The sequence below is a fragment of the Equus caballus genome, chromosome 4 (assembly GCF_041296265.1).
Source record: "Equus caballus isolate H_3958 breed thoroughbred chromosome 4, TB-T2T, whole genome shotgun sequence".
Lineage (NCBI taxonomy): Eukaryota > Metazoa > Chordata > Mammalia > Perissodactyla > Equidae > Equus > Equus caballus.
In genome coordinates, this window is record NC_091687.1 from 83,143,755 (window position 1) to 83,160,706 (window position 16,952).

The following is a 16,952-nucleotide window of genomic DNA, read 5'->3' on the forward strand; positions in this document are numbered from 1 at the left end:
AGATTCAGCCTGAGCTAACATCTGTGCCAACCTTTATCTATTTTGTATGTTGGTCACTGCCAGAGCATGGCCACTGATGAGTGGTGTAGGTCTGTGCCCAGGAACTGAACTCAAAGCTGGGCTGCTGAAGTGGAGCACGCTGAACTTAACCGCTAGGCCACGGGGCCCACCCTGATTTAATATTCTTATATTCAAGGCAGATTTGGGGGACTTCTCATAACTCAACGTATATAATTTTGGGGGCCTCATACAAAATGTCCTATCATTGGCAAAGGCTAACCAAGTCTCCTGCCATTCCCAAAAACTTGGGCATTTACTATGAAGTCTCAGAATGGAGCTTTTCGATTCTTGTGTAAACTTAAATTGGATGAGCTGGGTAACAGAAGCATCTGGCTTTAATTTCTGTTTTTCTGAAGTTTTACCGGAGGGATTTTTATAATGATTCTGTTTAACCCTCATTTTCATTTGTCACTGTTATCCTCTTCTGTGGGAGTCTTAAGTTTACCTTCTGTCACCTACTGGTCATTTAGCATAGCTTAAAATATAAAATTATCTTTTCAGGCTTTAGTGTCAATTACTATCTTCAAGAAATAAACCCTATACACATGCTCTTAAATGCTTAAATTCCCATCTTGCTTAACTATCGGATTCACCCAGATAAATTCAGTAACATTGTACAGTTTTTAAAAAGAAAAAGCTCTAATATATTGCCATTTCAAACTGCCTTTGCAGCTTAATGCCATATTTTTCTATTGTAGACAATTGTAAAGGCTAAGGGATTGGTGTTTAATTTGGTATGGAATGGAAGAGTAAGATACCATAAAATGCTATAATGATAAAATAATACTAAATGTAATTTCGTCTTCTCTGTATTGAGAAATCAAGATACAGCACTTAAAGAGCAGGAGATTTCCTTCTTTTGGCGTCTTCCTTCATCCTCCTACATGGGGTGTGGATAGGCCAGGGTTCCGCTGTGCCGTACAAAGGGTTGCTAGGAGTTGGAATCCACTCAATGGCGGTGCTGACAACAAAATAGCAGCTGTACTTCTATCATAACTAATTCAATCTGGGTTTACATGGGTAAATAACTATTCTTTAATGTGGGATGTCCCCTGTGAAGGACAATACAAAGTATAAATACAATAGCTGTAGTACAAAGAAAATAACCTCTGATGATATTGCTTCTTTCTTTTTTTTTTTTAAAGATTTTATTTTTTCCTTTTTCTCCCCATAGCCCCCCGGTACATATAGTTGTGTATTCTTCGTTGTGGGTTCCTCTAGCTGTGGCATGTGGGACGCCGCCTCAGCGTGGTCTGACGAGCAGTGCCATGTCCGCGCCCAGGATTCGAACCGACGAAACACTGGGCCGCCTGCAGCGGAGCGCGCGAACTTAACCACTCGGCCACGGGGCCAGCCCCTGATATTGCCTCTTTCTGTGTGTTATTCATGGCAATGCCAACCACAGATATGGTGAATGTATGTTGGAAAATTTCCCCAAATACTGTTTCCCAGAGTTCCATTCATTCTTGCACTACCTTCACAATACTTGCCACATCCCTGTCCATTTTCAATATTATTTATTCAATATTTTTGTTAAATTGATTTTCTGTAACTAATGTAAATGGAAATTGATATAATTTGGAGTAAGTAGAAGGAATTTATATAAATAAATGCATTGAAAACACTAAAACAATTAAATGATAGCAAAACACTCTTGCCTGCCAAAGGCCCTGGACCTGAGACCTGAGCTCCATTTCTTTAAAGGGAACAGTTAGATTTAGAGATATGTTTAAGACGCGCTGGCAAGAAAGTGAGACTTTCTCTTTGGTATAATCAATGGAAAGATAATTGAAAAGGGAAAACTTTATCTCTATGTGATTAAATTTTACATAATGCTGCATGAAACTTAAAATCATTCAGGAGTACTCATCTTGCACTTCAGAAAATTCTACTATTTGATCTCATTTTTCATAAATAAATAAGAGATAGTAATGATCAAAAACATGGTGGGTGGTTGGGTGTCAGTTGTATTCCATGATGTAGTATAATTTCACTCTGTTCCTTTGTAATCCCTCACTCTGAAAGCAGATAGAAAGGTAGTTAACTACCTAACATTAGCAGTCCTTGTTAATTTGTTATGTCTTCTTGTATTTCTGCTTTTGAACTAGACATTAAATAATTTTAAAAAATAATTTCAGTTTACCAATGTGTGGTCCCAAGGGTAAAATCATGACCTCATTGTGGTATAAGCCTGAAATGAACATCGGGAGCAAACTGGTTAGGCTTGAATGGACATTGAACCTTGGACACGAAAATAATAAGCATCATTAAAGAACAAGATGAAAAGAGAGTGGATCATTTTACAAGCAAACATAGATTTGTTTAATTTGAATGGTTTCTGATTACAGAGCAATCTTTCCAAACCTTTGAGATTCTTATTTGGAAACTGCGAGAACACATGGATGTGTTTCTGCTGAAATGATGCATAAATGTGCTGCCTACAAAAGTGGGGGCTTCGGGGTGCTGCCCACAAAAAACGGCACATTGGGGGCAGATGCTATAGGTGCTTCCCAACAGGGGTCCTTTTATGCCCTGGGTCATCAAGAAAGGGTTGATAATTTTATTGGCATAGGTTTGTCATTAACAGGAACTTTAGTGTGTTCTAAAGCACTTTCAGCATCCACAGTAAATCTTACGAACATTTCTAGTTGTAATTCAAAGTTCTGCATTCCCAAAAAAGTGCTTTTTTTCATAGTGCTTATCAAACGAGTGGGAGTTTTATTTATTCAGGTTCTCCATTTGGCACTTGATATCAGACATCTCTCAAATAGAAAATCTAAAAAAATTTGTTCTCTGTTTTCATTCTGAAATTCATCTGAATTTGCACAACACTGTAATGCTTCTGTGCTTTAAAGATTAGGTAGTGTGTCAGACAGCTATGCATTTGCTGTGATCTACTTCCTTTTCTTCTGGGCTCACAGATACACCTCATTTCCTAGCCTTAGGTGCTATAACTGAGTTCTAGCCAACGGGATGCAGAAGAGTTATGTGCCACTTTCAGATTAGTCCAAGCAAGGCAACTGCATGATTTCCTCTGCTTTCTCTCTCTTCCTCTTGGAATTCAGTGGAGATCTATGAGTTCCTAAGAGATGGTGGGACCACAGAATGGAAAGAGCCTATGTGCCTGAATGATTTTGTGGAGCAAATTGCCCCCACTCTACCCTGAATGGACTTTGTGTGTGTAAGAAATAAACTTTAATTACGTTAATCCACTGACATTTTGGGGTAGTCCCTAGACTAACGTAGCTTGATATGATCAAAAGTATCAGATAACAGATGATAATTTTAAGGCTGAAACAGAACTGGAGACCATCTAAACCCAGGCAGCTCCCTGACAGAACCACATGTGACCCAGGCAGCACACAGCCACTTTCCTGCTACAGACAGCAAGCAGGAAGGAGAGTGGTGCCCTCTCCTCACTCCGCTCCAGGACTTAGCAACAACATCTCTCCAGGCTATCAGTCAAGATTTCAAGAAAAACACTCTTAACAAAATAGTCTAACATTCTTATTTTACAGATGAAAAAAATAAAGTGAGACAGCGACTTTAAAAGATTTGCTCAAGATTACTAAATTATTAAATCAGGACTGTTAACGAGGGCCCCAACTTGTAGTCTAGTTGATTCATATTTACAGGTCATTAAAAGCACTTCTATTCTGAAGTGCATCAAGATCATTACGGGGTATAAAGTTCAAGGAACTCGTTCTTGACTTTAGGCAAGTAAATATCTGTAGATTGAAATAAAACATAAAGATGTACACCTGAAATTTATATAATGTTATAAACCAATGTTACCTCGATAAAAGAAAATTAGATTAAAAATGGTCTCAAATTCTTACTCCTCCATTGAGAAGTAGAGTCTAAATCCCCTCCCCTTAGGCTGGCCCTTGTGAGTTGATTGACCAATTTAACGTGGCAGAGGGGATGTCAGAGATAAGGCCATAAAAATCCTTGAAGCTTCTAGCAGGTTCTTTTGGAACACTGTACGAGAGCTCTGAGTCTTCATTTAAGTAGTTTGACCACCCTAAGCTTGTCAGCTGTAGTGGTCACATGTAGGACCTCCAGTCAACTGTTCCCACCGAGCCCAGCCGTCTAGCCATCCCTGCCAACGTGCCAGATGTGTGCGTGGAGCCTTCTTGGACTCCCCAGATCAGCTCATTTCTCAGCTGAAAACCACAAACTGAACAGAAGAATCGCCCAGCTGAGCCCTGCTTGGATTTCTATCCCAGGAAAACAGGAGATATTGTAAAAAATGATGGTTGCTTTAAGCAGCTAAATTTTGTTGTAATTTGTTTCATAGCAATAGATATATGGGAAGCCCAGTGAATGAGATGTTCTCTTCACTGTGTAGGATAATGGTTAAAAATCTGAAATGGAGTCAGTTTCCTGGGTTCAAATCCTGGCCCCACCATTAACTGGTTGTATAATCTTAAATTACTTTTGTGTGTCTCAGTCGCCTAACCTGTAAAATTTGGAAAAAAATAGTGCCTACCTTATAGGGAGGATTAAGTGAATTAACATATGCTTAGAACATTGTCTGGTACATAATAAATAAAGCAAGAATTGGCTTTATTCCTTGCTCATTACAGTTTCTCACCAAAATGCTCATATACATCCTTCCTCTGGTTGGCTCAGTCGGCTGTAAATGTGTTGGTTTATCAACCATATCAACTTGGTTAAGTTGGAACTACTTTTCCCAGAATGCTCTTTCCTGTATGGTTTTAAGTCAGAGCCAGACAAAAGTGGAACTTTTGCAGGGTCTGGAAGGCAAAAATGAAGCAGTGGTCATTTCTCTTTGTATTAGTTTCCTGAGGCTACCCAACAAATTACCACAAATTTAGTGGCCTAAAAAGAAATTTATTCTCTCCTAGTCTGGAGGCCAGAAGTTGAAATGAGTTTCACTGAGCTGAAGTCAAGGTGTCAGCAGGACTGCGCTCCCCCTGGAGGCTCTGGGGAGCACCTGTTCCTGTCTCTTCCAGCTTCAGGGGGCTGCTGGCATTCCTTCACCTGTGGCAGCATCACTCCAGCCTCTGGCTCCCTGGTCACACTGCCTCCTAGTATTCTGTGCGTGTCAAATTTCCCTCTTCCTTTTTCTTATACGAACTTTGTTGATTAGATTTAGGGCCCGTGTGGATAATCCAGGATAATCTCCCCATGTCAAGATCCTTAACTTAATCGCATCTGAAAAGACCCCTTTTCCTTATTAGGTAATATTTGCAGGTTCCAGAGATTCTGGCCTGATGTCTGTGGGTGGCTATTATTCAACCTCCTATGTTCTCTCAGTATAATATTAATTCTGTCCTCTGATTGACTCAGTACGCTACTAATGCGGTGGTTTGCAAACCACAGCAACTTGGTTAAGATGAAAATTCTCTTCCCAGACTCCCCATTCCCTGTCTGGTTCTAGGTTAGAGTTGGTCAAAAAATGAATTTGTACAGGGTTTGAAAGGCAAAAGTGAAGCAGCCATCATTTCTCTCTGAAGATCATTGTGGTTGGTGCAGATTTTCCTTCCTCTCCAGTGTTAGCTGAAAATGAAGCAACAGTGTGGTCTGACAACCTCAAAATGGCAGGTCGTTGTAGGCCACATTATTAGACGTATAGGACCTAGAATCATGTAGATGATAATTATATACCATTTTATGTAGATCAGATCTCAGGTGGTATCTTTTTTTGAAGATACACCCTAATTTAAAAATATTCATATAATGGGGCAGGCCCGACGGCCCAGCGGTTAAGTGCGCACATTCTGCTTTGGTGGCCCTAGGGTTCACGCTGGTTCAGATCCCGGGTGCGGACATGGCACCGCTTGGCAAGCCATGCTGTGGTAGGCATCCCACATATAAAGTAGAGGAAGATGGGCATGGATGTTAGCTCAGGGCCAGTCTTCCTCAGCAAAAGGAGGAGGATTGGCAGCAGATGTTAACTCAGGGCTAATCTTCATCAAAAATAAATAAATACATCGGGGCTGGCCCCGTGGCCGAGTGGTTAAGTTCGCGCGCTCCGCTGCAGGTGTCCCAGTGTTTCGTTGGTTTGAATCCTGGGTGTGGACATGGCACTGCTCGTCAGACCACGCTGAGGCAGCGTCCCACATACCACAACTAGAAGAACCCACAACGAGAAATATACAACTATGTACCGGGGGGCTTTGGGGAGAAAAAGGAAAAAATAAAATCTTTAAAAAAAAAAATAATAAATACATAATAAATAAATAAAATAAAAATATTCATACAATACAGAGAAGTAAAAAGAAAAAAACAAAAAGATCACCTTTACTCCCAACTCAGAAATAACCATTTTAACCTTAAGTGAATATCACTCCAAATAGTAAATGGTTAACCAGGAAGAAAGGTGAATAAATGAAAGGATAGATTCTTAGACAGAAAGTTGCATGGAAGTAATTTTATATACCTGAAGGGAAGGCAACTAGGCTGGGCATAAAATTTGGGGTTATATACTTTTATTTCAGGACTTAGTAGAACTTTGCTGACTTCTTTTGTCACTGAATAATTTTTTTCCCTTCTGGTGACTTTCTTTTTCTGTGGAGTATCTGAAGAATTCTCTTTCTTTGTCTTTTAAAGAATTTATGTTTTTAAAGCAGTTTGAGGTTCACAGCAAAATTAAAAGAAAGGTACAAATTTTCCATATCCTTCCTGCCCCCAACACGTGTAAGGGACTCTATCTTTGAAGCACAATAATTTAACTAAGACGCGTTTACGGTCATGCATTGCTTAAAGATGGGGACACGTGCTGAGAAATGCACTGTTAGGCAATTTCATTGTTGTGTAAACATCTTAGTTACCCACACCAACCTCCATGGTATAGCCTGCTATACACCTAGGCTATATGCTACTAATCTTGTGAGGCCACTGTTGTATATGCGGTTCATTGCTGACTGAAACGTTGTTATTCCACAGATGACTGTGTAGAGATAGTTCCACATTTGTTTTTCTTGCGTTTCAATGTGCCCATTTGATCTATATATTTGGATCTTCTTCATTTCAGGGAAATTATTTTTCAGACCTCTGGTTACTCTTAGTAATATATAATATGTAATATAATATAAATATAAAATGTTTTTAGCTAATTATTTTAATCCCTTTTTCATCCTCTGCATTTATTGGAGTTATCTCAAGCCTTTCCTCTGTGTAATTAACAGATCTTCAGGCTTCTCAGTTCTAGTCCTTGCTGATCCTAAGTTATTGATTAGTTCCAAAATAATGTATTATTTCTCAATTTGTTTCTTTAGCCATTTGTATAGTTGCTTTACCATTTTCTCTTTGAGTTTGTGTTTTATAGAATTTCTGTTTAAATTCTATTTTGCTAGGGCTCAAAGCTATGCTGGGGACTTTTCTTTACCTTGGAACATGTTTTCATTTGTCTTTGCATGCTCTGTTCTCATCCTTCTCTTCCTCCTCCTTCTCTCTCTACTATGTTTGCTTATGTTCTTCTTCATTTTTTTAATAGTTGTTTTTTGCTTTTTTTCCTCTGCTTACCCCCCTTTTTTTTTTTTCACAGAAGATTAGCCCCGAGCTAACTGCTGCCAATCCTCCTCTTTTTGCTGAAGAAGACTGGCCCTGAGCTAACATCCATGCCCATCTTCCTCTACTTTATATGTGGGACGCCTACCACAGCATGGCTTGCCAAGCCGTGCCATGTCTGCACCCGGGATCTGAACCAGCGAACCCTGAGCCGCCAAAGTGGAACGTGATCATTTAACTGCTGTGCCACCAGGCTGGCCCCTGCTTACTCATGTTTAATGTGGTAGTTTTATCCAGACATTCTCAATGTTTTGACACAAAGCGGTTGAATTCTTTTTGGCATCCTTAACACTTTACCTAAGATTGATTTATTTTCTAAGATTGGGCTCTATATTTTATCCTCCTTTCTGAAATTTGAAGTAGGTGTGAGAGCTGGAGTTTGAGCAGCCTTATTCATGGGACTTGAATGCTGAGTTCCTGTTTACTTGGTTAATGGCCCACTCCAGTCTTCATAGGGTCTACACTATCTTGTCCAAGGTATGTGGTATTTTCAAGAAACGATGGTTTCAAACTTTAGCTTGTTCTCCTATTTGGAATTAACCCCTGGACAGTGGTAATCCTTAATAACATTTTCTGCCTCTACTGAGTTTCTAAGAGCCTGAAGTCAATCATATTGGGTTCTATTCTCAAGGCTTTCCCCTGCTGTCTACTCATGTTGTATATAGTATATGTCTCTCCAGATTGACAGCGTTAGTGAGAATTTTTAGGATTTTGTCAATTCACTTTTTCCCTCAGTAATATTTGTTGGAAGTTCAGAGCTATATACAAAAGCTCTAGAACTTTCTATTTTTTCTTTGATTGCAACAGATTTGTCATTTTTGATTGCACTTGAGAGCAGATCTTGCAATCCGGTTTTGCTTTGTCACTGTTAAAAAGACTTTTGACAACACATTTGAAAAACTACGATCAATCTGAAACTGATTCAGAAGAAAACAATGGAGATAATAAGGTGATTCAAAACTTTGACAGTTAAGAAACACTTAGAAAGTGTCATTCAGGAAGGAACAGCAGATCTTTACTTACGGAAGACTCAGACACAATCAGTAATTGTAAAAATCCTTCTTTTTAAAGGAATGAATGGTTTGAGTGTGTGTGACCTCAGAGACAAGAAAAATATCAGTGGGTTGAAATCACAGGGGAATTTGCTTCTGATCGATACAGTAAAGAAACGTAGGAAGTAAAAGCATGCCTACATCTGGTCCTTAGCTCTTGTTTTTACCTTCTTAAAACTTCCTCTCCCTGTGACGTCTATGGAAGGCACTGCGTGATTCTTACCAATTCATGAGGATTTTCTGGATCTTCCTATTATTATTTTTTTCTCTCCCACATGTCTTCTCCCACTGTACTGTTGAACTATTAAAGTACGCATAAAAGCAAGTGTGGTTTTGTAACTATTTGTATTTTTGTTTGTCACCTGAAATATTTGATCCACCTTTGTGCCTGATATAGGGTCTTAAACAAAGAGTAGATGATCAGCAATTTTGACTGAATTAAAGACTGTATTTTAAAAATACATTTGCTCTTTACGAGCCATTGAATTAGTTGATTCTAACATATTTGTCCTATTAATCAAAATTAAATTTATTGATAGCCTCTCTATGTATACTAAAGTATGTTTTATTTAACAAGAAATATTTTACTTAGTTGTATTCCCACTTATCTAAAAATTCATTCCTTAGAAACTTCACAGGATTATTGGACATATAACACTCACACAATCTTCTGGGTATAATCATTAAATTAAAAAAAAGGTAAAGCCTTATAGTATGGTATTATATTGAGTACAAATAAATATTTGGCAGTATTACAGCCCATAGTTTTTGGTGTTCTAATAGATTGCAAATCTCATCTCTGCTTAAATTGAGAGGATTTTAACATTCACTGTAAGAATATATCATAGAAAAAAACCAATTCAAATGCCTTTTCTATCCCGCTACAATCTTCATAATTAATGAAGTCTTTCATTATTTAAATAAATATTCTGAAACCATTTGTCTGAACTAGCAGCTACATATTAAATTGAATTATTGATAGTTTTGAGTTGGCAATATTTAAGAATTTATGTATGCTATAAATTTAAGTGTAACTAATATATTTTTTAAGCAATGTGCTTAGCTATGATTTCGCTTCCTAATTGGTATATCAATTGACACTGTTGTAACAAAAGCCTTTATAATGGATTATTATATTTTGCTTTAACCACGGAAAACATTGAATATATATTTTAACAATCCAATTTACGTATTTTACTGTTTGTTTTATATTCGCTACTAATCCTGTTCCCTGCCTTTCTATTCCTATCCTATGCGTTGGCACCCTTTCTTATTCTTCTCCATTGTTCCCCCACATTTTGGCTTGGTCACTCCTGAGTGCTTCGAGCTTGGGTCCAATTGCCCCTGAAGATCACTAGATATTATTTGTGGAAATCTCCTTCTCTTTCTCCTCCTCCTCCTTCTCCTCCTCCGTTTTCTTTCCTCCTCCTACTCCTTCCCCCCCTCCCCCCCCCCCCCCCCCCCCGGTCTTTCTTTTTTGTCCTGCTTTTGAAGAGGAGGGGAGAAGCAGAATTGAACTCATCTGCCAAATGTTCTACTATGTTTCTGTAAATTTTTTCCTTCATATTTTAAAAACAATCCTTCCATTTTGTTCTATATGTTGCATATCTCTTGCTATTAGGGAAAGAAAGATAGGAACTAAAGGAAGAAAGCCAAGGAAGAAAGGAAGTGAAGGGAATTAAGAAGAGTGGAGAGGGAGGCTGGCCACATGGCACAATGGTTAGGTCTGGTACTCTCTGCTTTGGTGGCCCGGGTTCGTATGTTCAGATCCTGGGCACAGACCTATACCACTGTCAAGTCACAATATGGCGGCCACCCACATACAAAAAGGAGGAAGATAAGCACAGATGTTAGCTCAGGGTTAATCTTCCTCAAGTGAAAAAAGAGGAAGATTGGCAACAGATGTTAGCTCAGAGCGAATCTTCTTTACCAAAAAAAAAAGAGCGGAGAGATAGATATGGAAAGTTGAAGAGAAGAGAAAGAAAATTTGGAAGGGGCCTACAAGGAAAAGACAAAGTTTGTTGTTTTAAAGTGAGATCCACGAGCTCTGATGAAATATATGTGGAAGAAATGGAATGGAACTTGGTAATTAACTTCTCCACGCCATCCCCCTTCCTGGCAGATTTTCCGTTAGTATTTTGATCTCTAGCACAGTTTTCTATCTCTCTGACTTCTTTTTATTTTATAGAATTAAAAAATTTTCATGCACCCTGACAAGCAAACAGAAAAAAATAACCCAGATCATCATCCTCCAAGAACTCTCGAAATCCAAGTATGCTGTGACCCAAATCACCCCAGCTCGCCCCTGTGCCCATCTCCTCCAGGACCCCTGCTTCCCACGCAGAGCAGGCCGTCTCCACGGACTCCGGGAGATAGACTGTAAACTTAATTTCCCTTCCAGTCTTTTTATTTTCTTTGGTGCCTTTAAACAAAAAGTCTCACCTACAGTTTGTTATTGCTCACAGGTTTATAAGACAGAATTTAATACTTTTTTTTGATGTGACCATTCATTTAATGTTTGCTTTCCTGCATCTGAATAGGAAGTTAAAAATGTTTTTCTTAATGTATGTCAGTATTTCTCAAAATGTCTTTGTGGATTAGAGTTGAGTAATCCAGCTTAAGTCAGTAGGGTTCCTTCCTTCCATCTTTCTTCCCTCCTTCCCTCCCTCCCTCCTTCTTTTCGTTCCTTCTTATTTCCCTTAGATAATTATTTTCCTGACACAGTAGAGAGCTTCCTAGTCCCTCAGCACAAAAGAAGTAGGTGTTGTTTCCTAAGGGAGAGGCTGCAGCAACTCCTAATGTTTGTGCATCGAGACCTTACACTGTATATAAATACAAGCTGTGCTCCCCGTAAATACAAGGACCTTTTTATACTCTTGGAATTGTTTATTCAAACAATCGACTGAAATATATTTTTCAGATAGGAGTGAATACTTTGCTCGTGGCCTAGCTCTCAGCTAATAATTATTTTCTCTGTCCTCTACCCTCTCTCTCCTGTAGGTGGGGAATGAGAAGTAGGGAGACCTTTTTTTCCACAAAGAATGTAGATATTGAACATACTTTATAAAGCATATATCTGAAGTATTAATAATTATTTCTACATGTAATCTGAAGCAAAATTTAAAGAGGTGAACCACCACAGTTGAGTGTGGCACGGTGACAATGTCAGGAAATGCTGTTATTATAGTGTTCCAATTTGAAAAAGCAAATTCTAGCTGGAGAATAAAATGCGAACATCAGATTAGCAGAAGCTAATCTCGGCTTTCACATATAAAATATTTGTGTTTTAGTGAAAGGCAAATCCTTATCTGCCCTTTCCTTCCAGCCTTCTCTGTCTCCAGGATGTTTTATTTGTGAAATTAGCCTTTCTTCTAAGAATGAAAGAGTTAACACTCTACAGAAATCTTTCTCATTTGGTCTGTCTCCTTAAGCCATCGGTTCTGCAGGACCCTTAGGTTCGTGGAGATTATACGCATTTCATGAAGATCATCGTGTAACCTGGGCAACAGTGTGGGCAGCTTTGTGCTATTATAGGGTGAACAACATTCAATGTCACATCTCCCCTTAAAGAGAGTTTACAGGGAGTGGAACCAGAGAGAAAGGAAATTTCTGTCAACAGCCTAGATTGTGAGAAAAACAGCCTGGGAAAGTGGATAGTATTTCAACACAGATATGTTGGATCATTCTTTAACTTGCTAATCAAATCACGAACACTGAAGATCTGTGTTCGTATCTCCTGATGAGGTGGGGGAGGTAGAATAGGTAGGCAGAGCCAGGAGCCTCAGGGGTTAGGATAGGGCAGGGACAAAAGTTAGAGAAATGCAGAGGACTGTTAGAAATCAGAGAAAGCTGAAATGTACACAGCAGTTTATTTTTCAGAGAAGCCTGATGTTCAGGAAGGACCAAGAACCTAGAATGAATGGAACTATTGTTCAAGAGCTGATTGTGTTTTCCCATTATGTATGAGAACAGGAAAGATGAAAACATTCAGAGAACTGAAAGAGAACAGGAAAGGATGTGGGACCTGGGAGAGCTTGGAAACTAAACATGATCGAGAGCTTTCTTTCTTTTCTTATGTGTTCTCTCTATCTCTCCAAGTTCTTTTTTCTTTCTTTCTTTCTTTTTTTTTGAGGGAGATTAGCCCTGAGCTAACATCTGCCACCAATCGTCCTCTTTTTGCTGAGGAAGACTGGCCCTGAGCTAACGTTCATGCCCATCTTCCTCTACCTTATATGTGGGATGCCTACCACAGCATGGCTTGACAAACAGTGCATAGGTCTGCATCCAGGATCTGAAGCAGCGAACCAGGGCTGCCAAAGCAGAAATGTGCAAAGTTAACTGCTGCGCCACCAGGCTGGCCCCTCTTTTTTTCTCTCTTTTTGATTATGTAAGTATCATATACTTACTGTTGAAATCTGGAAAATGGAGAAATATATGGCAAGGAAAATAAAGAACACTTGCAAGCTACCATTCAGACAACCAACAATATCATGAACATTTTGGTGCATTTTCCTCTTAATCTTTTTTCTTTGGCTTTTATATTTTGAAATATAGTTTTAGTTTTTATCTAAGTTACACATGCATAAGAGAACAAGTGCTCTGAAAAGTTTTTTAGAAAAAATGGCATTTTCAAGTTTTAATGGATTCTTTCGATACTAATCTCCATTACTCTAAGTAACATGCTTATTTTGCCTTCTTGTTTTTCTTTTTTTTTTAGTTTTAGGCATTGTCTCTTGACATGATATAGACGCTGTTGCTAAAGTATAATTTTTAAAAAGGCAGTATCATGACTCTCATGCAATCTTAAAATGAAGACGTGTTAAACTTAAGCTTTAAAATAATAATTCAATTTACTATTTTTCATGATTCCGTGGGTTGGCTGGGCAGTTCCCGGGTTCTAAGAGGGCAAGAGCAGAGCATTTCAGGCTTCCTAGACACAGTCTTACCTCACCATTGGTCTGTTGGTCTAAGTGTGTCACAAGTCAGCCCAGATTCAAGAGGGTGGAGAAATGGACTCCAGTTGTTGACGGCAGGAGCGGCGATATGACCTTGCAAAGGGTGTGGCCACAAAGAGCTGTGATTTGTTAGGCAGCGGTCACCACAAAATCCTTTGTAATTTTTGTTCCCTGTCTTTTTGTTTCTCTTCCTTTTCTGTTAGAAGCTTTCTTCAAGCATCTGGAGATCCACCAAATTCTGGAGATGCTGTTCAATTGTATTAAAGGATATGGCACTAAAAGGCTGATGGGGAGCTCTGCAATTATTCACTGCTGGCTGATCTGACGCAGCATTTGTCTGGGGACCTTTAATAGTCAAATTCTCCTGGAGAGTGTTCCTAATCTCCTACCTGGAAGGTATACACTTGGCTGCTGGGGTTCTCTGTCCTGAATCCTGATAGAAGCCTGCCTTTAGCGTGGTGCCCTGTCTCAGCTATGCCAGTGTCCCCTGTTTCAGGTACCCTCTGTTTGATCCTCTCTAGAGAATAAACGTCCAGCCTTCAGCCAGGTCAGGCAGAGGAACTGTGGATTTTATTGTTCTCTTCAACAGGCTCTAGCAAAATCTCTTGCTCTTACTCCATGTTCAGTCTCTTCCAGAGGTGCCTGGTGCCTTCATTTCTTCATGGGCTATGTGGTATAAATTGGTTGGCTTCTTGGCTTTCCATATTGGCAATTTGGGATTCAATTTACTCAGTAATTCTGAGCCAATTCCCAAACATCTGCTTTCTAGCTGCCAAAATCTTGTTGTTGTTATCTCCTCTCCCTTTCTTTGTCTGTATGAGTTTATGTCCCCACCTCCTTTATCACCGTTTAGTGTGGTTTCAAATGTGACTATGGTGTGCATTCAATTTCAACCAGAAATCTCTCTGCTCTATGCATATACCATATATTAGTTCATTGTATGTGTTTATTTTTTTCAAAGTTTGTTTCTGTGTAGACCAGGCCACGTGAAATTCTTGTAGTTACAATGACCCTTCCAGAAACAATGGTACTGCTATACCTGTGGCCTTCACTGAAGAATCTATAGGTCATAGGATGCCATGTTTCGTGTCACCACCATGGCCACAGCTGATTGAAGTAGGGATGAGTATCTGACCCAAAGGAAATGAATCTGCCAGTTAAGTCATGGCCTTTGAAGTGGACACACGCAAGTGCTCTATCTTGTATGCGTTATTCCATGTTGAATGGTGACTGCCAGTTTCCTAAGGTGTTGGTATTAGAGCCACACATATGGAAGGAGAAAGAAGTCTATTATTAGTAAAAACAAGAACAAAAAGATTAACTGTGTCAACATCCTCTTAGAACGCTGGAGGAGGGAACAAGGGATGTCTGCTGCTGATTGGGAGTGAAAACCTTGGGCCACTAAAATTGCTTTGTACTAATATACCAGTGCTCTGTGAAGCCTGTTTGATACTGCTTACTGTTTAATTTACTTCCTTATATATCTGCCCAATAAACCCAGATTAATTAGCCTAAGCTAATCATAGTTCTGTTCCCTGTGCAATCTGAAAATAACTAGGTCCCTCTATAATCCTGAGCAATGGTGAATACTCTGCCACCATTACTGTGAGAATAATAATCCTGGGAGGGGAGCCTGAAAATATCAATTTTGTTTTACATGGTTTAGGATGAGCACACTCTGTTAAGGATGTATGAATGGAGAAAAATAGCATCTCAATTGAAAACTGGAAAATACAGTTTATAGTTTCCCCACTAATTACTTAAATTCCTGAAGCAAGTCACCTACTTTCTACTCATTTTTTTCTTTATCTTCTAACTAAGGGTTTTGTACTGGAGGACTCAAGGATATCTCCAAGCTTTCAAATTCTGTATCAACACATCCATGTCATAAGATTCTTCAAGATCATGAAGGTACAGCTTGATGTGCAGCTACTTCATTTCATTGCTACCCCGAACAACACTTTCTCCATTCCTTCCAATTCTCTTCCTATTTCTCTGGTATCATCAGTCAAATTTTCTTGTACACAAATATTTGATTAGTAAATCAGCGAAGTCCATTGAACAATGTTTAGATGTCTATGGAAAAAGAGACGATGTGCAATGAGTGTCAGTGTGAGTGTGTGTGTGAGTGTGTGTGTGCGCATGATGGCTATGGGAAGGGGACGTGGTGGGGAAGGCAGGAAGAGAATGCTCGGGTGGTGGGGAACCTGTGGTGTCTAGGAATACATTAGGTAGGGAAAATGTTACCTTTGAAAAGAACTGTATGCCTCTTGGAAATAGTAATTTTTCAGTATGAAATAAAAACAGAACTGATGCTAAGGTTCTGACCCTGGATCAATAAAATTACAGAAATTTGGTATGAAATAAATTTTTTAAACATAAAAGTACATTCATCTATCTCTCACTTAACAACTTAGAAAGATAAGATGAAAAGACATTAAGCCAAAAGGCTACTGGTGGAGATTTCAACAGGGAATATTATAATTTGTCCCCAGAACACCAAAAGTCACAGTAATTTCCTAAATAAGCTAAAAATAAAAGAAGCACCTAATTATGACTAGAGTTTCTGAGTGAGTTTTCTTATTAAAAATGCAATTAAAGTTTTTTAAAAAAAGTAAACAAAAACATTCTGAATAAAAGTACAGTTTTGTTTATCCCTTTAGCTAAACGCATTCTAAAACTACACTATCTCCTCTAAAAATTAAAAATAGAACTACCATATGATCCAGCAATCCCACTCATATGTATTTATCCAAAGGAATTGAAATCACAGAGATACTTGCACTCTGGTGATCACTGTAGCATTATTCACAGGAGCCAAGATAGGGAAACAGCCTAAGTGTCCCTGGAAAGATAAATGAGTAAAAAAATGTAGTGTACACATGCCTTAAAAAGGAAGGAAATCCTGCCATTTGTGATAACACGGATAGACCTGGAGGACATTATTCTAAGTGAAATAAGCCAGACACAGAATGACAAATACGGTATCCTCTCATTTATATGTGGAATCTATAATACTCACACTCACAGAAGCAGAGAGTAGAAAAGTAGTTGCCAGGAGCTGAGGGACAGAAGGAAGTGAGGGAAGTGAAGGTCAAAGTGTACAAAGTTTCTCTTGAGCAAGATGAATAAATTCCTGGCGGTCGGCTATACAGCGTAGTGCTGATAGTTATCAATACTGTACATATTCCTACTTAAAATTTGCTATGAGGATAGATCTTATGTGAAGTGTTCTTGTCACACACACACAAAAACAATGATAATAATAATAAAGGGGGCAGGAGGAAACTTTGGGAGGTTATGGATATGTTTATGGCCTTGATGGCGATGGTGGTTTCATGGGTGT

At 38.9% G+C, this 16,952-nt stretch overlaps 1 long non-coding RNA gene across 1 annotated transcript in view; it reads left to right on the forward strand.

Annotated features, from left to right (window-relative positions):
* Positions 1 to 9,835, forward strand: part of LOC111773235 (uncharacterized) — a 58,395-nt gene extending 48,560 nt beyond the window's left edge. Inside the window, exon 3 of the long non-coding RNA XR_011437974.1 lies at positions 7,577 to 9,835. This is a non-coding gene — a long non-coding RNA (uncharacterized lncRNA). The remainder of the gene's footprint in view (positions 1 to 7,576) is intronic.
* Positions 9,836 to 16,952: the final 7,117 nt, after the last annotated feature.